The following is a 21,088-nucleotide window of genomic DNA, read 5'->3' on the forward strand; positions in this document are numbered from 1 at the left end:
CCATATGGATTTCTTCAATCTCTGCTCCAATTACATCATAGGTATGGCTGCCTCTAATTCTCTTGCATGCTAGAGCGGCCTTGTTGTGTTGTAATGTGGAATTAATCCAGTGAACTGTTACACCCATAAACTTTTATTATTTACCGTCTAGATGTCAGCAGTGGTGGAAACAAACTCTGCCTCTTCGAGTGTAGCCTTCAAGTTAGAGTTCATTTTGTCATATTCTCTCTCAAGGTATCCTACAAATGACTTTCTCTGGGGCAGCTTGACACCACTGTTAGTTGGTATTTTTTCTACGATGCGTCGGAATGATTCAGAGTCTACAGTGGAAATCGGCAACATGTCCTCGACGATATAGGCAACGACAAGCTTCTTCAGTTCAGTGGCACTAAGTCCTGTTGCTCTTACGTCTAGTTTAACCTGTTTAGCAGGAGTGGGTCCATCTGAGGTTTGCCCGGTGGAAGTAGATGTGGTAGCCACAGCGGTCACGTCAGTGAGGGGATCCTGGGGGTTTTCTGTCAATTTAACATTCTTGTGGCAGCGTGCTAGGTGCTTGCTCAGGTTGGAAGTGGAATTTTTCGACGTAGAAAGAAGTTTTCTTCCGATGCAGAGTGTACAACGTACGCTTATGTTTTTGTCGCTTTTTAAAGAGTCAAATTCAAAGTAATGTCGGTATTTCCAAGTATTAAATACTGCACGATCGTACTCTATCCCTCGCTCCATGTTTTCTATTGTTGACACACGAGCTACCACAGCCGTCGCACTCGCTTGCGTCATTGTCATGAGACATTCTCGCAAAAATTTCACGGTTTTAATAACGCCGTAACGCAGTGTTCCTACGGGAAAGTAACGGTAATCTAATTACCGTTTTTGCAATAGTAATCCCTTACATTACTCGTTACTTGAAAAAAGTAATCCGATTACAGTAAACAGTACGATTGTACTGTTTACAAGTACAAAATATTTATGACCACAGTTTGAGCCGATGTATGTCCCGAGTCTGTGGACTCAGTAGTTTTGTTTTGATTGTTATTGACTTTTGTTACAATTTCATTCTGATTAAGATTTTCTAGTTCTGAAGTTTTGGTTTCTGTGTTCCCTCTGTACTGTGTTAGTATTGTGTCTCTGTGTTCACTTCCTGTTTTATTTTGACAGTGCCATGTCCTATGTTAGTGTGTCTACTTTTGCTTCCCCTTGTCTGGTTATGTCCAATGAATCCTGCTGTGTCTCCCTTTTCTCATTCCCTGATGGCTCTTTTGTGTATATGAGCCCTTTGTTTTCTCCTGCTTGTTGCTGGTTCGTCTGTGTTGTCTCCCCGTGTCTCCGTTTAAGGTTTCAGGTTAGTTTTGTAGTTTTTTCAGTAGAGGTTATCTTAGCTTCTGCACAGGCCATCTCCACTGCACTTCACCGTTTCAATAAAGCTCACTCACTTCACAGCAGTGTCGGCATCTTGGGTCCTTTATTAAATTCAACATGGCTCGCCCCGCTAGCTGTGACATAAGATGTGAAAACAATAGCCAAAAAACATGAGGGACAAACAGGGAGTAGTTTTAAGGTGCAGGGCCAACAAACTGAGTCTAGTTATAAACTCAGAGTTGATTGAATTAGCATTTTGAATTGGCCTATCTGAGTTACTTCAATCAAGTCTATGTTCACTTTGAGTTAAGATTATACGTGATTAATGTCAAAGAAAAAAGCCATCATCAGCAACTGATTCTGATTTAGCAGGTTTTCAAATCTAAACGGTACCCATCCTTAGCTGGCTGTAGTTTAACCTTTACTTAAAAAGCATCCCTAGACCCAGCTGTCTTAGCTAATTATAGGCCGATCTCCAACCTGACAATCCTTGAAAGAGTAGTTGGGGAGACAATCAGAGGGGCAGTGTGATGATCTTACAAACTCAGTTCAGCTTTTTACAGGAAAACAAATGTCCCTGAATGCAACAGTGAGACACAGTCTGCCTGTGTGGCTGTGATAGCTGCCGTTAGGAGCGCTCATGTGTTTGCAGTTAGACGAGGAGATGTTACCATCATGGACACGTTAACAAATCCTGCAGCATCACGTGGCACAAACACTTTGTGTTCCTGTCATCTGCAAGCAACAGGAAGTTCATTAATAAAGGCGGGATGGAGACGGTGATGGTTCTCCTTCATCCAGCTGTTACACACATCTGGGCTCACACGACGAGCCTTTGTCTAATACAGCAGCTGCTCTCTGAACACTTTTCTGAAGAGGAGCTGCACAAACCTTTGTTTGCTTTCTAGAGCAGCGTATCAAAGTCAAACTACCCACTGCTAGCAGCTGTTTCTATCATAGTTTAGGATCCAGATGTGTGAGGTCTAGATTTACACCTCTGATTAAAATACATAGTTAAAAACAGCCAATTGAGTCCAAATGTGTCTTAAACCAGATAAACTGACAGTTACAGCTGAGCCTGTGTGTCCTTGGAGACACTGCTCTGCTACAGAGATGCATTTTAGAAACCAGGAAACATCAAAATCATTTAAATCAGAGAGTTCTTGTTACTAACAGCTCACCTCTCTGCAGCGGACACAGGCTGGGATTTAAAACCAATGTCTCGACGACTGGACCGGTCACTCTTGAAGGACACAGAGGTGGATGGTTTCTCATTGACGCTAAAAATAAGTGAACATGAAACATGTGTCACATCCAATGTGTCCAATACATTAGATAAAACGTATAAACTATGTAAATAGTTTATTATTTAAATCGTTAAACAGTAAAAAGCTGATTAAAATTTCAAACATTTTAATACTGACATGAACTTACTTTTCGTCAGATGACTTTTTTTGCCCTAAATTACGAAAGAAATGCTTCACCCGTTTGCTCTTAGAGGACACAGAGCTGGGTGGAGGTCCAGGCGGGTTCCTGTGAATAATGATGGAGCAGTGATGTGAGTGCTGAGCTGTGACATGGAGAAGAGTCATGGACAGTTAGAGATGGTCATCTCACCTCTGAGCTTTGGTCTGGCTCTCATGTTCCCCACACAGAGTGCTTTTAGAGGGAGGGACTCCCTCCTCTCTGTCCTCACACTGATCCATGCTGCTCAATTCACATCAGCTCACACACACTTTCTACCTGCAGAGGAAACACAAATCATTCATGTGCACATCAACTGAGAGCTGCAGAGGTCGTGTCTGATGTGTTGGACTAACATCCATCTGAGACACAGCTTTCATCAGTTCACTACAAAAAGTGTCACAGAGCCGAGTTCAGCCTCCAAATCCTCCATTACTGTAGTCCTACAAAGGTCAAACATGGCTGCAGAGAGCAGCTTTATGTCAGTAACAATGTCCAGGACCGAGCTGACTGCTTACAGAGTTCATACTCTAACTGCTAGCTGCTCTGCTAGCTAAGCTAACTCAGTAACAGTGACTCTGACAGCAGTTACTGTGGAACAGCGGCCGAGCTCAGGACACATTCAGTGTGTTTAGTCTGAGTCCTGGACTCTGATCCAATGGATTCAATCCAGCTCAGAGTTTCATGTGTTCATCAGAATAAAATACATGTACTAATAATACATGGGTGGCTGTAGCTCAGGTGGTAGAGCAGGTCATCTACTGATCGGAAGGTTGGTGGTTCGATTCCCGGCTTCCCCTGTCTGCATGCCAAATATCCTTGGGCAAGATACTAACCCGAAATTGCTCTCCGATGCATTCATCGGAGTATGAATGTGTGTGAATGTCAGTTGTGCTTGTGCGAATGGGTGTGAATGGGTGAATGCACAAGTTGTGTAAAGCGCTTTGAGTGCTCAGAAGAGTGGAAAAGCGCTATATAAGAACTAGTCCATTTACCATTTAATATAACCGAAGTAATGCTCTGAATGCAGGACTGTAATGGAGGATAAATCAGGTTTTTACAGCCTGAAAGAAACATTCAGTTCATATATTTGTAGACAGTGAAGCAGTTTTTAATACTGCAGCTGTTTCCTTCACCTGTGTGTGTGTGAGCCACACCTTCATGTGCTGCTTTACAAATATGTGGTCTGACTGCTCAGACTGAGTCTAGGAGGAAAGTTCACACGCTGGAGAAAGTTTTGTTCCTAACTTTGTCAGAGTTCGGCTCCAACGACAAAGAAGACGGAGCTCACAGTCTGTAGATGCAACAACCAACAAATAAAAGAATTTGGTTCATTTCAAAGAAATTCACACGGTGACCAAGTAAAGTAACCGTAGTAAAGGAGACAACATCCCGTTGATGGTGGGATTATTTGAAAGATTTGCTTTAGTCACGTCACCAAATGCAGTTGAACCACCCGTGGATCCATGTTTGACCATTCTACCACTCTGAGCTCTGCCTTTTAATCATTTTATTATTATCATCATTCATTTATTCATTCTTTGGAGGGGGGCTATTTCCTAATGCCGCCCTAATAAGCTGATGTTCAAGGGGAAATATAAGAGAAACTCTTTCAGTGTTATTCATTAATAAATTAACAGATAAACTGTGAAGAAGAAAAAACTGAGATTTAAAGGAGAGAGTGAGAAACTTGATCATCCATCCTCATAATACATGTTTATCAGTATCTGCTGTGACCATACTGCAGTAATAACTACAAGTCTACATTTCTGTGACTGTTGATCAATCACAGCAGGAATCTGAGCTCATCTCTGCACACAGAGCAGCTTCAGCTCTGGGATAAACTGCTCGCTTCACGTCCTTCTCAGCTCACAGACACTCATCCTGATATTTTCCTTTAACATTTGATGGTATAATTCATCTGAGTTTACACTTTATCTGCATGAATACAGAAAAACAGACCCAAACACCAGAAACCATCAGTTTCACCATGTAGAATATATTGTTGTTTCCTTGCTTTTAATTCAGAGAAAAACTCTGATTTGGATTTTCTCTGTTCTCATCTTCGCTCTCAAACATTTAAAAAGCAGCGAGTCTGCAGCTGAGGGAACACAAACTCAAACTGTCGGAACAGGTTTGATCATTTCTTGCGTTTATTAATTTGGTGATTCATCAAATGTATAACTGTCATAATCTGCTGCTGAGTCTCTTACGCTGATGAAAATGCAGAAAACACAGATCACGAACACCAGTTCAACCAGTCACATTCATTCCACTTTGATCTGTGACAAACTGATGCATTCATCTCTGTTAAAGTGTTGCGTTAGACTGCTATATATTTTTGTGTTCTTTATACTGTAGATTTTCATGTCTCTGGAATAGTTGCAGCAATAAGTCTGATTTTCTGTAAAATCATATTGATATGAGCCGTGAGTTATTCGTAGATGAGCGTTAGATTAGTTTGATGGGTTAACTCAGAGAGCTGAAGATATCGTGGACATGCTGACCTCGCTCCGTGGTGTACAGGGCCGTTTACCCTCATGATTAATATTCACAATAAAAAAATGAGGCGAACATCATGAAGTCTGTGTGTGTTTCATAGTGTTGAACCACCTTTGTACAGTTAAACCTAACAGTTACTACATGACGGAAACACCAACGTTATTTCTTTTATGCGTTTACCAGGTCACGCTGATTATTGAACAAAAACCCAAACATCAGCTGTTAATCGATTTTTTTTTGCTCTCTCTCCTCCTTAAACATGTTTTTAATGTTAGTTATAATTCAGAATTGGCGACTGGAACACGTATGACACATACGAACATCAGGAAATAAAACCTCAGTAAATGAAGTCAGTGTACAGCGGGGGTTATGGCAGCTTGTACCGGGACATGCGCTTTGTCGGTGGTAATAACAGCTCGATTGCTTGCGAGGCGAGCGGGTCTGTCCCACGCTTTGCCGTGAGCAGGGTTCATACGCCTTTTTCAGGGTCAAATTCAAGCACTTTTTAAGCACTTTCAAGGTCCCTTTTCAAGCTTTTCCAGCACATCAGCCCCCCTGCCAAAAAAAAAAGAATGCATGTTTCAATTCGCATTACCTCAGTAAGACCATGTGAAAATGAAAACAAATCATCCTACGTGAACTTAAATACCTTTGTTCAACTTTTGCTAAGAAATAGAAAAACGCACCACACAAAAATACAGTGGAACCCCGACTTACGAATATTTTACGAATATTATATTACGAATAATATTTCTGCCCGTGTTATGGCAAAATGCCCGAGTATCAAAATCCGCTGGCTCCGATTGGCTGAGCCTACAACGCCCACAATGCCTTCCGAATCATGTGACAACCCCTTGGTTTCCACACTTGCGCTTCGCCGTTCCACTTGAACGACGAATTGTTGTTCTAGATAGCAATTAGCCTATAGCCTATCGTTCAGCATCGCCTCACTTAAAACACGCAACTCAATTACGAAAGACCCTCGGGAATGAATTCATTTTGTAAGTCGGGGTTCCACTGTACTGTACTACCTTATATACATAGTGTATAAACTCTAAATGCCCATTTCACTTAAAAATTAAGATGTGAAAATGTGAACAAAAAAACAAAAAAAGAAAGAAATAAGTCTGCTCATCAGATATTGATGCTTCTTTCCTGTGTGACAAGAATTAGGAGACAGATATTTGTTTGTTTTTTAAGTTACAGTGGGGCAAAAAAGTATTTAGTCAGCCACCGATTGTGCAAGTTCCCCCACCTAAAATGATGACAGAGGTCAGTAATTTGCACCAGAGGTACACTTCAACTGTGAGAGACAGAATGTGAAAAAAAATCCATGAATTCACATGGTAGGATTTGTAAAGAATTTATTCGTAAATCAGGGTTGAAAATAAGTATTTGGTCAATAACAAAAATACAACTCAATACTTTGTAACATAACCTTTGTTGGCAATAACAGAGGTCAAACGTTTACTATAGGTCTTTACCAGGTTTGCACACACAGTAGCTGGTATTTTGGCCCATTCCTCCATGCAGATCTTCTCGAGAGCAGTGATGTTTTGGGGCTGTCGCCGAGCAACACGGACTTTCAACTCCCGCCACAGATTTTCTATGGGGTTGAGGTCTGGAGACTGGCTAGGCCACTCCAGGACTTTCAAATGCTTCTTACGGAGCCACTCCTTTGTTGCCCGGGCGGTGTGTTTTGGATCATTGTCATGTTGGAAGACCCAGCCTCGTTTCATCTTCAAAGTTCTCACTGATGGAAGGAGGTTTTGGCTCAAAATCTAAAGATACATGGCCGCATTCATTCTGTCCTTAACACGGATCAGTCGTCATGTCCCCTTGGCAGAAAAACAGCCCCATAGCATGATGTTTCCACCCCCATGCTTCACAGTAGGTATGGTGTTCTTGGGATGCAACTCAGTATTCTTCGTCCTCCAAACACGACGAGTTGAGTTTATACCAAAAAGTTCTACTTTGGTTTCATCTGACCACATGACATTCTCCCAATCCTCTGCTGTATCATCCATGTGCTCTCTGGCAAACTTCAGACGGGCCTGGACATGCACTGGCTTCAGCAGCGGAACACGTCTGGCACTGCGGGATTTGATTCCCTGCCGTTGTAGTGTGTTACTGATGGTGACCTTTGTTACTTTGGTCCCAGCTCTCTGCAGGTCATTCACCAGGTCCCCCCATGTGGTTCTGTGATCTTTGCTCACCGTTCTCATGATCATTTTGACCCCACGGGATGAGATCTTGCGTGGAGCCCCAGATCGTGGGAGATCATCAGTGGTCTTGTATGTCTTCCATTTTCTGATGATTGCTCCCACAGTTGATTTTTTCACACCAAGCTGCTTGCCTATTGTAGATTCACTCTTCCCAGTCTGGTGCAGGTCTACAATACTTTTCCTGGTGTCCTTCGAAAGCTCTTTGGTCTTGGCCATGGCGGAGTTTGGAGTCTGACTGTTTGAGGCTGTGGACAGGTGTCTTTTATACAGATGATGAGTTCAAACAGGTGCCATTCATACAGGTAACGAGTGGGGGACAGAAAAGCGTCTTACAGAAGACGTTACAGGTCTGTGAGAGCCAGAGATTTTCCTTGTTTGAGGTGACCAAATACTTATTTTCCACCCTGATTTACGAATAAATTCTTTACAAATCCTACCATGTGGATTCATGGATTTTTTTTTCACATTCTGTCTCTCACAGTTGAAGTGTACCTCTGGTGCAAATTACTGACCTCTGTCATCATTTTAAGCGGGGGAACTTGCACAATCGGTGGCTGACTAAATACTTTTTTGCCCCACTGTAATTCCCAGTAAAACTGTTTTATTGCTAACTACATTGCTGTCTGGATTATTGCTGAAGTCCTAAAGGATCACCTTTAAAGTGTTTGTGCTAATAACATGTACAGTGAGACAGGCATGGAGAACAGCACTGACTGGGAGGCTTTGAACAGATCAAATAGTTCAATTCAACATATAAGACTTTAAGAATGCACAAGCATCTACTTAAAATCTATTGAATTTGTCATCTGTGATATTATTTTGTACAACTCCAATGTATTTTAAATAAACAGGCAGCCTTAAAGTATGAAATATTCATATACAAACACATATAAATGTGTGAACTGTCTCAGTGGCTGATTGTGCCCCACAGGCCTCAGTGTGAGCTTGAAAAGACATTTATAATGTTTAAGTAGTTTAACCCTTTAAGACCTACCATAGAACCAAGTTCGCCAGAGCTTATATTATATTTTTACATGCTGTGGAGCCATTTTTGGGAGCATTTCAAGTTGCTATACATCAATACAACCATTATAGCCCAAACTTTAATAATATGTCTGCATTAGGTGCATAGTAATTACATAAATTGCAAAAAAGTGCAATAAACTACAAAAAAATTGAAAATCGTTTTTGTTTTTTTAACATATATTTCTAGTTAGAGAAATTTAAGAGGCTTATCCCTCAAAACTGTAAATACAAAAAAGTTACACAAACTAGTTTCCCACCACAGGAAATTTATTTTGAGTGTCTTCATAGTTTTATTTTTGAAATACACCAATTTTTATATACTGCAGGAAAAACGAAAATAAATATTATAGTGCAAATTTGCAAAATAACAGCATATGCATCAAAATAAACTATTTCCAGCAGTGCAATATGAGTCCTAAGCATCCCAGAAACGACACAGAAAGTCATAAACTCAAACATAACTTTTTAAAACACATAACAAGTAAAACACAAGCTCATAAGGGCCCGATCGTAAAAAACTACATTTCCGCAAAATGACGTCACTTCCGGTTTCGGGCAGGTCATGCGGTCATGTGATAGTTCGCGCTGATGGACGTAGGAAGTGTTACAAACAGCTGATGGATCGGCGAAGCGTGTTTCTGGAATATCATGTTTTTGTTGCTGCAAGTGATTTTTATGCAGTTTTTGCAAAGCTATATGTGGAAGGAAACTGTGACCTAGGACAAGCTGATGGCATAAGATGTAAGTACAACTCCTCCGGTTTCATATGCAAAAAAAATTATTGTGCTAGCTTAAGTGGTTGCAGAGCTACCGGGATTTAAAAATAGTTACGCAAAACAGAGCGTGCCCGCTCCGATCGGCTGTAAAGGGTTAATGTGCAGGTGCTGACCATAAACACATTTTGAATGAAAGCCGGGGAACTTTGATAGCACAGAAACAAGTGGCTATTCTTTGTGACCATATGGATCACTCATATTACCGTTATTTCAAATACTCCAGAAAGCTGATGTCCAGGGTGTAATTGGCCGTTTTTGACTACTTTTGATGTGGCCTCTGTATTTCACATTTAAAAACTGTTTATCTTGCTAATCTGTTATTTTCTCATTTTGACAAACTGTATCAGCACAATTTATCTAAATTCAGACAAAATGTAAAATACGAGTAGAAAGTGATATTTTTGACTGTAAAAACCACAAGCATGTTTAACAAATCATTTTCATAACTTGAAATGCAAACAGAAATTGTACATTTTTTAAAATACACAAACGTTTTGCAGACAACAAAGTTATATTTACCTAAAATTGCAGCCAAGGCTCAGACGCTTTTTATGTAACCATTTCAAACTATTTACAGAACAATCAGGCGCAAGGCAGCCCAGGTGGGGAAATTTTGCTTTTACATTTTGCGACGCATTTTATTTCTCTATCTGATAAGAAAACTATTCAATCAGATAGTTGTTTGTGGTGAGCAATAATAAACAATGGATAATCCGTATACAAACAAATTCAAGCTTTTCTCCTCAATGGAGAGCCTCCCCCGATTGAACAACAACACGTCAACAACATGCTGTGACTCTTCTTCCCTCTAAAGTCCTGGTGTTAACACTCACCCTGCATCAGCTTCACCTATTTTAAATTGTTTTTACTTTTCAAACCAACGGATCATTTGAAGCCAACCATCCAAAAACTGCTTCAGCTGTGTTTGATGTTTATGCTACAGCCTGTTTACTAATACAATCAATATCAGATATCAGAGCAACAGAAACCTCGGTGATCAGGACGCTGGGACTGACAACAGGAAGTGGCTCAAACGTCACAGTTTCATAACGTCACCCTGAACTCCACTCACTGAGTTTCTGTCGCCATTGTAGTTTTTAAAGTCCCGTGATAAAGGCGGGTCTTTCTGTGAATCCGCACGCTCATTGGCTAATAGCTCGAGATTGACACATCGTTATCCAATGAGCGTGCGGGAACTTCCGACATAAAGTTGTTTCCTTTGAAAAACCAAAGTCTGATTATTTTTGCCTCCACTGACGGAGCCTGTTGTTCCTGCCACAGAGACACAGTAATGTCAGAGCGGTGTTAACACTCACCCTGCCTCAGCACAGCTCTCACTCTCCTCCTGCTCTCTCACACTAAACGGAGGCTCAGCTAAACTCACTTCCTCTCTACTTACAGGAAACCAGCGCTCAGAGGAGCCGACCGGCCTCACATTTCACCCACAGACACGAACAGTGTGGAATTATTTTATGTCATAAGAAGAAACATATTCATGTTAACACTCACCTGCAAAGGCATAGATTTGGTTTTGGCATTGGTGGGGACGGATGATTCAACCACCGAACCCTGCCCTGTTTCTTTTGTTCCCCTTTTTGTCTTTGCTTCTTGATAAAAAAGGAGAAGTATACTTGCCTACACAGCAAATTCAAAAGTGTTAAATGTTTTGGTGTTAATAGTCCTCTTGCAAAAGTAGAGTTAATTTTACTCTAAGTAGAGTCACATTCTTTTAATGTAACTCTGAGGTGTAAAATGATAGTAGTTAAAATCGAGTGTTAAAAATGAGTGTTTCTATTTCAAATCTGGAGGTGTTACAATGGAAACATTAACTCTTGACCTCTTAACTCTGAACTCCTAGAGGGGCTATGACACCAACAGAGTAAATTCACAGACTCCGCCCCCAGCACAGCTCCAATCGAAGCTGAAGTGAAGCCGTTTCAGAACACTTTGCTCTACATATTTGAGTTGTTTGCCATGCTTGGTAAGTCATTTTTTCAAAGATTGTTTCAATTATTTCTATTAGCTTTTACTTCTGTGGCTCTTTGGAGTTGAGACAAAGCTTTGTGAAAGGCATTAGCCATGTTGCTCGCTGATAGCATAATATTCTGTTTTAGCTAGCTGAAAGGTATTGTTTGCGGGCAAATACCACAGCCTTGAAAAAAGCTTGCATGTGAATTTTCAGTCAAACTTTTGGTCAAATACACCTAAAACAATGTCTAGAATGTGAAATGTTGGTATAATGGTGCTGCTTGAAGCCTGAAAACGATCGCCCATAAAATAAAAAAAATGAGCAAACAGCAGTAGCAGGCGTCCTGACTGGATTCTACGTTAGCATAGATCCCTCCAGAGTTTTGTGCACACGGTTTAGGTAAAAATGAAAAAGGTTGAGGTTTTACATTTAGTTCAGTATTACCTGTTTCCTGCGTCCTTGTCTTTTGGGAAAATACTTTACACAAATAGTGGCTCAAAGAGGATTCCTTTTTTTTTTTTTTACTGTGCTGCAGTTGTTTACTGGATTATTTGTGCCATTAATTAGTGTCAACTAATTTTTATTCAATCTCCGCACAGGATATGCTTGTGAAGATGGAATATGGGAGAGAGCAGAAGTGCGTTGAAGTTCCACAAAGGGATGAATGAAGGACATGCATATTGTATTGAAGAAATAAGTGATGAGAATGCTGTTATTTGCATTTACCAGCTCACCTATGTCAGACCTTTTGATAAACACAATTCTAATGAAAGTGAGAACATGTACACTGTTTCATCTTTCAGAAAATGTTTTGAAATTGTGGTGCACAGTTCAGAACAAATGTTTTTCAAAAACCGTTGCGTCTTTTTAGTAAATGTTTATTTCCAAAAGAAATTTCTAAAAGTTCAGAACAGTAAAATTCCCACTTTTTATAATTAATTAGAAGATAACTCTTTTTTTTAAATTCATATTTTTATTAAGGTTTCAGAAGCAGGCATTCACAATATGTACATCATGTAAGCATTCTTCATACTTAGGTTATCTGCCTTAGATACTGAAATAGTATTTTAATTTACATCCAAGTCATAAGGGAAGAATACTTACAGCTATAGAAGTAATTGAAACCATCACATAATCCGAAAATCAAAAAAAACAAAAAACAAAACTAACAAACCTAAAAAAAACAAAACAAAAAAAACAAAAACACGGATGTGTTGGTAGGGGGTGATCCTATAAATATATATACATACATCATAATTATTGGTTTGTAATAATAAAATCTGACTTATGAGGCGTGATATATTTGACCCAGTTTTCCCAGTATGATGTAAATTTCTCCAGCTTGTGGTTAACAGAAGATGTTATCTTTTCCATGTTATAAATTTCCATTGTGATTTCCATCCATGTACTTATGTTTGGGCTCTCTGGGGATAACCATTTTCTGGTGATATTCTTTTTACAGGCCACCAGTAAAATATTTATTAAATGTTTATCATATTTAGGCCATTCCTGAGGTATATATCCAAAGAACATAGTCTTACTCTCGAGGGGTATTTCACGTTTAAAGATATCCTGTAAGGCATTATGTATTTCTCTCCAATAATCCCTCAAGATAGCATATTATTGCTCTCATCTGCGCTGCAAAGTAATAATATCTGAGGTCAGGGAGGCCCCATCCTCCCTTTTGCTTAGCCAGCTGTAGTGTTTTAAGGCGAACCCTTGGTCTTTTACCTTGCCATATATCTAGATAACATTTTATCCCACTCATTAAATTGACTTTGGTTAATCTCTATTGGTAGGGTTTGAAATAGATACAAAAATCTTGGCAATATATTCATTTTAATAGAATCAATTCTTGAACTAAAGCTAAAGAAAGGAATTAAATTCCATCTTACTATATCTTCCTTTATTTTTTTGTATAAGGGTAGGTAATTCTGTTCAAATAGTTTTGTAAGATCTTTCGGTAAATTTATGCCTAAATATTTAAAAAACTCCGTTTGCCATACCAGAGGGTAACTACATTTTATTTCTTCTGGTGGGCTGTAGTTATATGAGAGTAGCTGGGTTTTACCTATATTAATTTTATAGCCTGATAATTGGCCGTATTGTTCAAATGACTGCATCAGCTTGGGTAAAGAATATGTTGGGTGTCCAAGGTAGATCAAAATGTCATCCGCGTAGCAAGCCAGTTTATATTGTGTCCCTTTGATAAAAATTCCCTTAATGTCCTTGTTTTGCCTGATGGATTGAGCTAGTGGTTCCAAGTATAGTGCAAAAAGTAAAGGTGACCATGCACAGCCCTGTCTAGTGCCCCTTTTTAGGGTAAAACTGTTGGATAGGCATCCATTAATTTTGATCCTGGCTGTAGGATTATCATATAGTGCTTGTATAGTTTTAATAATCATATCCATCCATCCATCCATCTTCATCCGCTTATCCGAGGTCGGGTCGCGGGGGTAGCAGCCTAAGCAAAGAGGTCCAGACCTCCCTCTCCCCAGCCACCTCCTCCAGCTTGTCCGGGGGAATACCAAGGCGTTCCCAGGCCAGCCGAGAGATATAATCTCTCCAGCGTGTCCTGGGTCTGCCCCGGGGCCTCCTCCCGGTGGGACATGCCTGGAACACCTCGCCCAGGAGGCGCCCAGGGGGCATCCTTGCCAGATGCCCGAACCACCTCAGCTGGCTCCTTTGGATGTGGAGCAGCAGCTGCTCTACTCTAAGCCCCTCCCGGATGGCCGAACTTCTCACCCTATCTCTAAGGGAGAGGCCAGCCACCCTTCGGAGGAAGCTCATTTCCGCTGCTTGTATCCGCGATCTCGTTCTTTCGGTCACTACCCACAGCTCGTGGCCATAGGTGAGGGTAGGGACGTAGATCGACCGGTAAATTGAGAGCTTCGCTTTTACACTCAGCTCCCTCTTCACCACGACTGACCGGTGCAGCGTCCGCATTACTGCAGCCGCAGCCCCAATCCGTCTGTCGATCTCCAGCTCCCTTCTCCCATCACTCGCGAACAAGACCCCGAGATACTTGAACTCCTCCACTTGGGGCAGGAACTCATCCCCGACCCGGAGTGGGCACTCCACCCTTTTCCGGCTGAGAACCATGGCCTCAGATTTGGAGGTGCTGATCCTCATTCCCGCTGCGTTACACTCGGCTGCGAACCGCTCCATATCATGAAAGCCAAATTTATATAATACCCTGTAAAGGAACTTCCAGTTGACAGAGTCAAAGGCTTTTTCAGCGTCTACACTCATCACAATTGCTTTGATTTTGTGTTTTTGTATATGGTCCATAATGTGTAGTGTCTTTCGTATATTGTCCTGTGTTTGGCGTTGATGTATGAAACCTGTTTGATTGTTACATATCAGTATTGGTAGGAACTCTTCTAGCCGTTTGGCCATGATAGATGTGAAAAGTTTATAGTCCACGTTAAGGACAGAGATTGGCCTGAAAGACCCACATTCCATTTTATCTTTGCCTTCTTTTGGTATAACTGAAATAATTGCCTCCTTCCAACTGGGGGGCATTTGTGCCTTTTTCAAAACCCAATTCAATGTAGGCAGTAAAACAGGTATCAGTTCCTTTTTAAATTCTTTATACCACTCTGCCGTGTAACCATCTGGTCCTGGTGATTTACTTAATTTAAGCCTATTAATTGCAGCTTTTAATTCTTCTTCAGTTATATTCATTGTCATTGCTTGATTTTGTTCTTCATCTAGAGTGGGTAAGTCTAGAGAGTTCAGAAAGCTATCCATCTGAGCTTCAGTCCCGCCCGGGGCTTCAGAGTATTAGTGATGGGATTTCCGGCTCTTTTTAGAGATCCGGCTCTTTCGGCTCGGCTCACTAAAAAGAGCCGGCTCTTTCGGCTCCGAACCGGCTCTTCAGGTTGTTTTGTTGCTTTAATTAATTTATTATTCACAATAATATAAAATTATGCACAAAAGGAATTACTAACGTAAAAAAGTGGTTTTATTTATATATGTTTATATATATAAATATATGTGGTGGCCTCTAGAGACAAAACATGTACAAACTCCAAAACACATTTCTTGTCATGGCCTGGGTCTAGGGACCCAGGGCTCAGGCATTTTCAGTGTATGTTTATGTTTTCCGTGTGTTGTATTGGTTTGCTCTCCGTCTCTCCATGTGTCTCTGTGTGAGCTTCCGGAGGTGTGGGTTCGCTGAGGAGACTGCGAACCCGGAAGTGGTCTACTCGAGAGACAGCCACACCTGCCACTCGTCGTCCTCTGCCAGCTGCAGCAGATCACGCTCATCAAGGAACGGCATTTAGGACTGCAGCTGAGCTGAGGCCGACGCTGGATCCTTGAGTCAGAACTCATCAGTACTGCCGTGAGCTTTTACGTAACCTCCGAGGAAACAGATCTCCTGCTAACCCTCTGCCTTTTGTGTTACCAGGAATCGGGAGCGGAGTATTCCTCTAAAGTCACGGTGTGGGAATTGGAGTTTCTTGGAGTCGCCACCTTTCACTTTTCACGGACATCTGCACTGTGTGGGATTCAGGGAGAATCACCACGGGACCACAGTGCTGGGATTTTGTATATAGTTGTGTGTTTTTAACCTCCTGTAAATAAATCCACTGTCCTTCACTTAAGAGTCTCGCGTTTGGGCCCTGCTTTCACTGTTACTCCACAGTCTGCCATCGCAGCCCGTGACAGAAGGATCCAGCCACTATGGACCCAGCGGACTCACCGCGGAAGCGCAGCTCCCGTTTTGACGGGACCCGACTAGTGCTTGGAGGGCCTCCGTGCTGCCGTTCCTCGCTGGCAGCCTACCCTTCAGCCCACTCGTCTGCTTCCTCTCCGCGGACGCCTCGGTCTCGCAGAAAACGCTCCAGCCGGTCCCGGGAGGATTACTATGAGCCTGACAGCAATCAGCTTACGCCTGCTCAGGCATTCTATAAGATGTTAGGGATTATTCTCGTGCCACCCGACTCACCCAGCGCTCCCACATCACTGCAGGAGCAGCCACATCAAAATCCGTCCTCGTCACACTCCGCCAGCGTCATGAACACTACAGCTCGTGTTTCTCCGGTTTGGGAAAATAGAAGTTTTCGTTTTAAGAGCGATTATTCTCCCATAGGTTCAGATGACTGTGCGCCTGATGTTCTTTCAAATCCAGGAATCAAGACTGTTTCGTCTAGAACTGTTTATTCTAGGGCTATGTTTATACAGCCAGCTGCCCAGCCTGTAGCCGTAGCACAGCCAGCTGCCCAGCCTGTAGCCGTAACACAGCCTATCGCCCGGCTAGTAATTCAGCCGTCACCTGCTCAATCATTCCCCGCGACATCTACCTCAACGCCTGCCGTTTCATCCCGTTCGCCATACACATCACCCGCTCAACCATCTTCTCCACCAGCGGCAGCCTCCATTCCACTACCCACTCCAGCAGCCCTGTCCGGAGGGGGCGACCTCACACGCGTCCAACGCCTGATGGACTGGGTAACTCACACCACCAACGCAAGGGCAAGAGTGGTGGGGTTAAATGCCATCGAGGCAATCCTGGAGGGAAGTCCCTACCTCGGCCAGCTTAAGGAAGTTTCCGCCTTCCTTCGCACCCTGCATGAAGCCCGGGGGGTAGTGCAAGCTCGGGAAACCCCAAACTTTGTCCAGCCGCAGAGGCTCGGCGAGCGGGAGCTCAGCATGCCCGAGCAGGAGCTCAGTGAGCGGGAGGAGCCCGCGTCGCCAGCTGTGGAGCACTGTGAGCCGGAGGAGCTCGGTGAGCTAATGCTGGAGGAGCCCAGCAAGCTAATGCCGGAGGGGCACAGCGAGCCGGAGGAGCTCAGCAGGCCCGAGCGGGAGCTCAGCATGCCGGAGGAGCCCAGCGAGCTAATGCCGGAGGGGCACAGCGAGCCGGAGGAGCTCAGCAGGCCCGAGCGGGAGCTCAGCATGCCGGAGGAGCCCAGCGAGCTAATGCCGGAGGAGCACTGTGAGCCGGAGGAGCTCAGCGAGCTAATGCTGGAGGAGCCCAGCGAGCTAATGCCGGAGGGGCACAGCGAGCCGGAGGAGCTCAGCAGGCCCGAGCGGGAGCTCAGCGAGCTGGAGGAGCTCAGCATGCCGGAGCAGCTCAGCGAGCCACCCACTGAAGAGCCCGCACCGCTGCTGGCGAACCTCAACGAGCCGGAGGGACCGGCGTTGCCAGCAGAGGAGCTCAGCGAGCCTGGTGAGCCCGCGCTGCCACCGGAGGAGCTCGGAGGTCCAGAGGGATCCGCTGAGCCAGAGGTGGAGGTCTGCGTGCCGGAGGGGCCGCCACGTCCTGCAGCCCGGCCGCCACGTCCTGCAGCCCGGCCGCCACGTCGGGAATCGTGGGTGGTGCTGAGGCGGGAGCTGCAACGCCGCCGCCACCGGACCCGTGGCCGCCCGCCGGAGCAGTCACGCTGCCGCCACCGGACCCGTGGCCGCCCGCCGGAGCTGCAACGCCGCCGCCACCGGACCCGTGGCCGCCCGCCGGAGCAGTCACGCTGCCGCCACCGGACCCGTGGCCGCCCGCCGGAGCTGCAACGCCATTGCCACCGGATCCGTGGCAGGCCGCCTGAAGCGTTCTGCTTCCATCACGGGGTTAGAGGTAGGCCACCTGAACTTTTTTGCCGCCACTGCCTAACCCGCAGCGGGTCCCGCTTGTTTTGCCATCCTGCAGATCGGCCGCCAGAACTGTGTTTGCTGCCACCGGACCGGGGGATTGGACTGTTGACCTGTGTTTTTCTTTTGTTACTTTGTGGTGGCTGTTTAGCGGAGTGGTTTTGGGGCCCTCCGTCCTGGACCCCCCGCCGCCCGCCCGGAGTTGGTTGTGCTGCGGTTTTTTGTTTTGTGTTTGGTTTCTTTTGGGTAGTCGGGAGCCGACCCTTTGAGGGGGGGTACTGTCATGTGTGGGTTCGCTGAGGAGACTGCGAACCCGAAAGTGGTCTACTCGAGACACAGCCACACCTGCCGCTCGTCGTCCTCTGCCAGCTGCAGCAGATCACGCTCGTCAAGGAACGGCATTTAGGACTGCAGCTGAGCTGAGGCCGACGCTGGATCCTTGAGTCAGAACTCGTCAGTACTGCCGTGAGCTTTTACGTAACCTCCGAGGAAACAGATCCCCTGCTAACCCTCTGCCTTTTGTGTTACCAGGAATCGGGAGCGGAGTATGCCTCTAAAGTCATGGTGTGGGAATTGGAGTTTCTTGGAGTCACCACCTTTCACTTTTCACGGACATCTGCACTGTGTGGGATTCAGGGAGAATCACCACGGGACCACAGTGCTGGGATTTTGTATATAGTTGTGTGTTTTTCACCTCCTGTAAATAAATCCACTGTCCTTCACTTAGAGTCTCGCATTTGGGCCCTGCTTTCACTGTTACTCCACGGTCTGCCATCGCAGCCCGTGACATTTCTAGCATGAACTGAACTTCCAAAGCAGAGCTACTAGATCACTTAAATTACACAATTGAAAGCATGTGTGTATTGTTTGTGTATTTATACACAGGCACTCAAATATATTCAAATAATTAAAAAAAAAATATCTGCCTGTTACTATCACACACCAAATCCGGTCGTTGGTACTTGCTGGCTTGTGTAGCCACAAGATAACAAAAGCTCAACACTGCGCCCAGCATCCTGGAGCACTTCTGTTGTCTTTTGTAAGTGTTTTGAGTTTTTATGTGCTTCTGAGTTTTTACGTGCTTCGGAGTTTGTACGTGTTTTGGAGTTTGTACGTGTTTTGGAGTTTGTACATGCTTCAGAGTTCGTACGTGATTTGAAGTTTGTATGCGCTTTGTCTCTAGGGACCACTGTAAATATACTTTTATTTATTCACGCCACATAAAATGTAATAAATAAATCACATAATACAAAAATCAACTATTCACATGTCAACTTTTAACTATTTAAATTTTCAGCTGTTTCCTTTTACAAATTTAAAGTGAAAACAACACAAAACACTGCAAAACACAACACAATTAAATATAAATTATAATTTGAAAACAAAAAGAACATGCACATTCTCTGTCATATGGGCCCGCATGAATCCACACTTTCTGAATCCTTTATCATCTGCAACCGAAAATAGTTGTGGATGATTACTATACCTTTCTAATGTGATGTTGTTGTCCCTGGCTCTCTTTCTCTCCCTCTCCCTCTGGCTCTGTTCCTGTGCTACTGAGTGTAACTAATGCCCCTCCCCCCTCTGCCCAGCGTAAAGCACAAGGCTCGCGTGCAGAGTAAAGCGGAAAAAACCACGTGACGGCTCGCGATAAGGAGCCGGCTCTCGTCGTTCACGTCAAAGAGCAGGCTCTAAGAGCCATTTCGTTCGTGAACGACCCATCACTACAGAGTATAGGGTTTTATAAAATCTTTCAAAGGCTTCCTGTATTTCATTTAATTTATTTTTTATCACTTTTGTACTTGGGTCCCTAATTTTATAAATTGTATTTTCCGCTATCTTTTTTTTCAATTTCCACGCCAATATTTTGGTAGATTTAATGCCACTTTCATATTGTCTCTGTTTCAAGAACATTAAATCTTTCTTGATTTCTTGTGTGGCTAGATTGTTAATTTCGTTCCTAATGTTTTTGATATCCCTTAATATATCCTGTGTTGAGTCCCTTTTATGTCTTCTTTCTAATTCCTTTAGTTTCTTACTCAACTCTTCTAATTTTCTATTCTTATCTTTTTTCCTAAATGAAGCTATTGCTATAATTTTCCCTCTTAGTACCGCCTTCAGAGTATCCCATAGTATGGGAGGTGGTACTTCTCCGGTATCATTGAACTCTGAAAAGAGACTAATTTCTGATTTAATTTGTGCCTTGAAAGGTGAATCATTCAATAGACTTGAGTTCAATTTCCATGTATTATTTTTTAACCGTAAGTTAAAATCAATGGATAAATATATTGGTGCATGGTCACTTATATCTATCGTTCCAATTCCACAAGTATATATTTTATCCTTATCTTTACCAAATGTTATAAAATAATCTATCCTTGTATAAAGAGAGTGTGGGGCAGAGTAGTAAGTATAGTCCCTTCTATTAGGAAAAAGGTCTCGCCATATGTCAATTAATCCTACCTCCTCAAAAAGTGCATTCACTTTGATATATGGGGATTTCATATCGTATGTTTTCTTGCTAGACGAGTCTAATTTTGGCTGCAGGTGTATATTTAAATCCCCTCCACAGATCCTCCTTTGGAAGAAGCTAATATCACTCTCTGGCGGGGCATAAACATTTAAGAGGGTGATCAAATTCCCATCTATTTTTCCTTTTACTAGAATAAATCTGCCCTCTTTATCACCCATTTCAGATACTTTTTCAAAGTTTAATTTGCTTGAAATAAGGATTGCAACTCCTCTCCTATGTCCTGATTTGTATAAAGAAAAAAACAGATTAGTAAAACCCATTCTCTTTAATTTTACGTGCTCCTTATCTGTCATTGGGTCTCCTGTAAGTAGACTATATGGGCTTGTTCTGCTTTCACTTTAGTTAGGATTTTAGTACGTTTAATTGGATTTAACAGCCCATTAACATTGAAAGATAGAAATTTTACTTTATCACTAGCCATATGTAATCAGCGTATGTCCATAAAACAAGTAAAATTAAACTTATCAGATCTACTCCCTAAACAAACAAAAATATCAAACATAAACATCAAATACAGAGAAAAAAAACAAACAAAAAACTGTGATTCCAAGGCTGGGGTCTCTGATAAATGACCCTGGGTAGAGCTAGAGAAAACGTCTAGCTGTGAGGGAAAGCCTCTCCCATATATGGGCTGAGGGCCCCC

General features: G+C 43.1%; 1 long non-coding RNA gene and 1 pseudogene across 1 annotated transcript; both read right to left on the bottom strand.

Moving 5' to 3' along the window:
- Window positions 1-21,088, bottom strand: part of LOC113034810 (uncharacterized) — a 234,154-nt pseudogene that overhangs the window by 86,865 nt on the left and 126,201 nt on the right.
- Window positions 1,871-3,007, bottom strand: LOC113035164 (uncharacterized). Its single transcript, XR_003274311.1, has 3 exons — window positions 2,974-3,007; window positions 2,791-2,889; window positions 1,871-2,636 (listed from the first exon to the last, which is right to left on the bottom strand). It is a non-coding gene; the product is annotated as an uncharacterized LOC113035164 (long non-coding RNA).

This window comes from Astatotilapia calliptera, chromosome 13 (assembly GCF_900246225.1).
Source record: "Astatotilapia calliptera chromosome 13, fAstCal1.2, whole genome shotgun sequence".
In the NCBI taxonomy this organism is placed as follows: Eukaryota; Metazoa; Chordata; class Actinopteri; order Cichliformes; family Cichlidae; genus Astatotilapia; species Astatotilapia calliptera.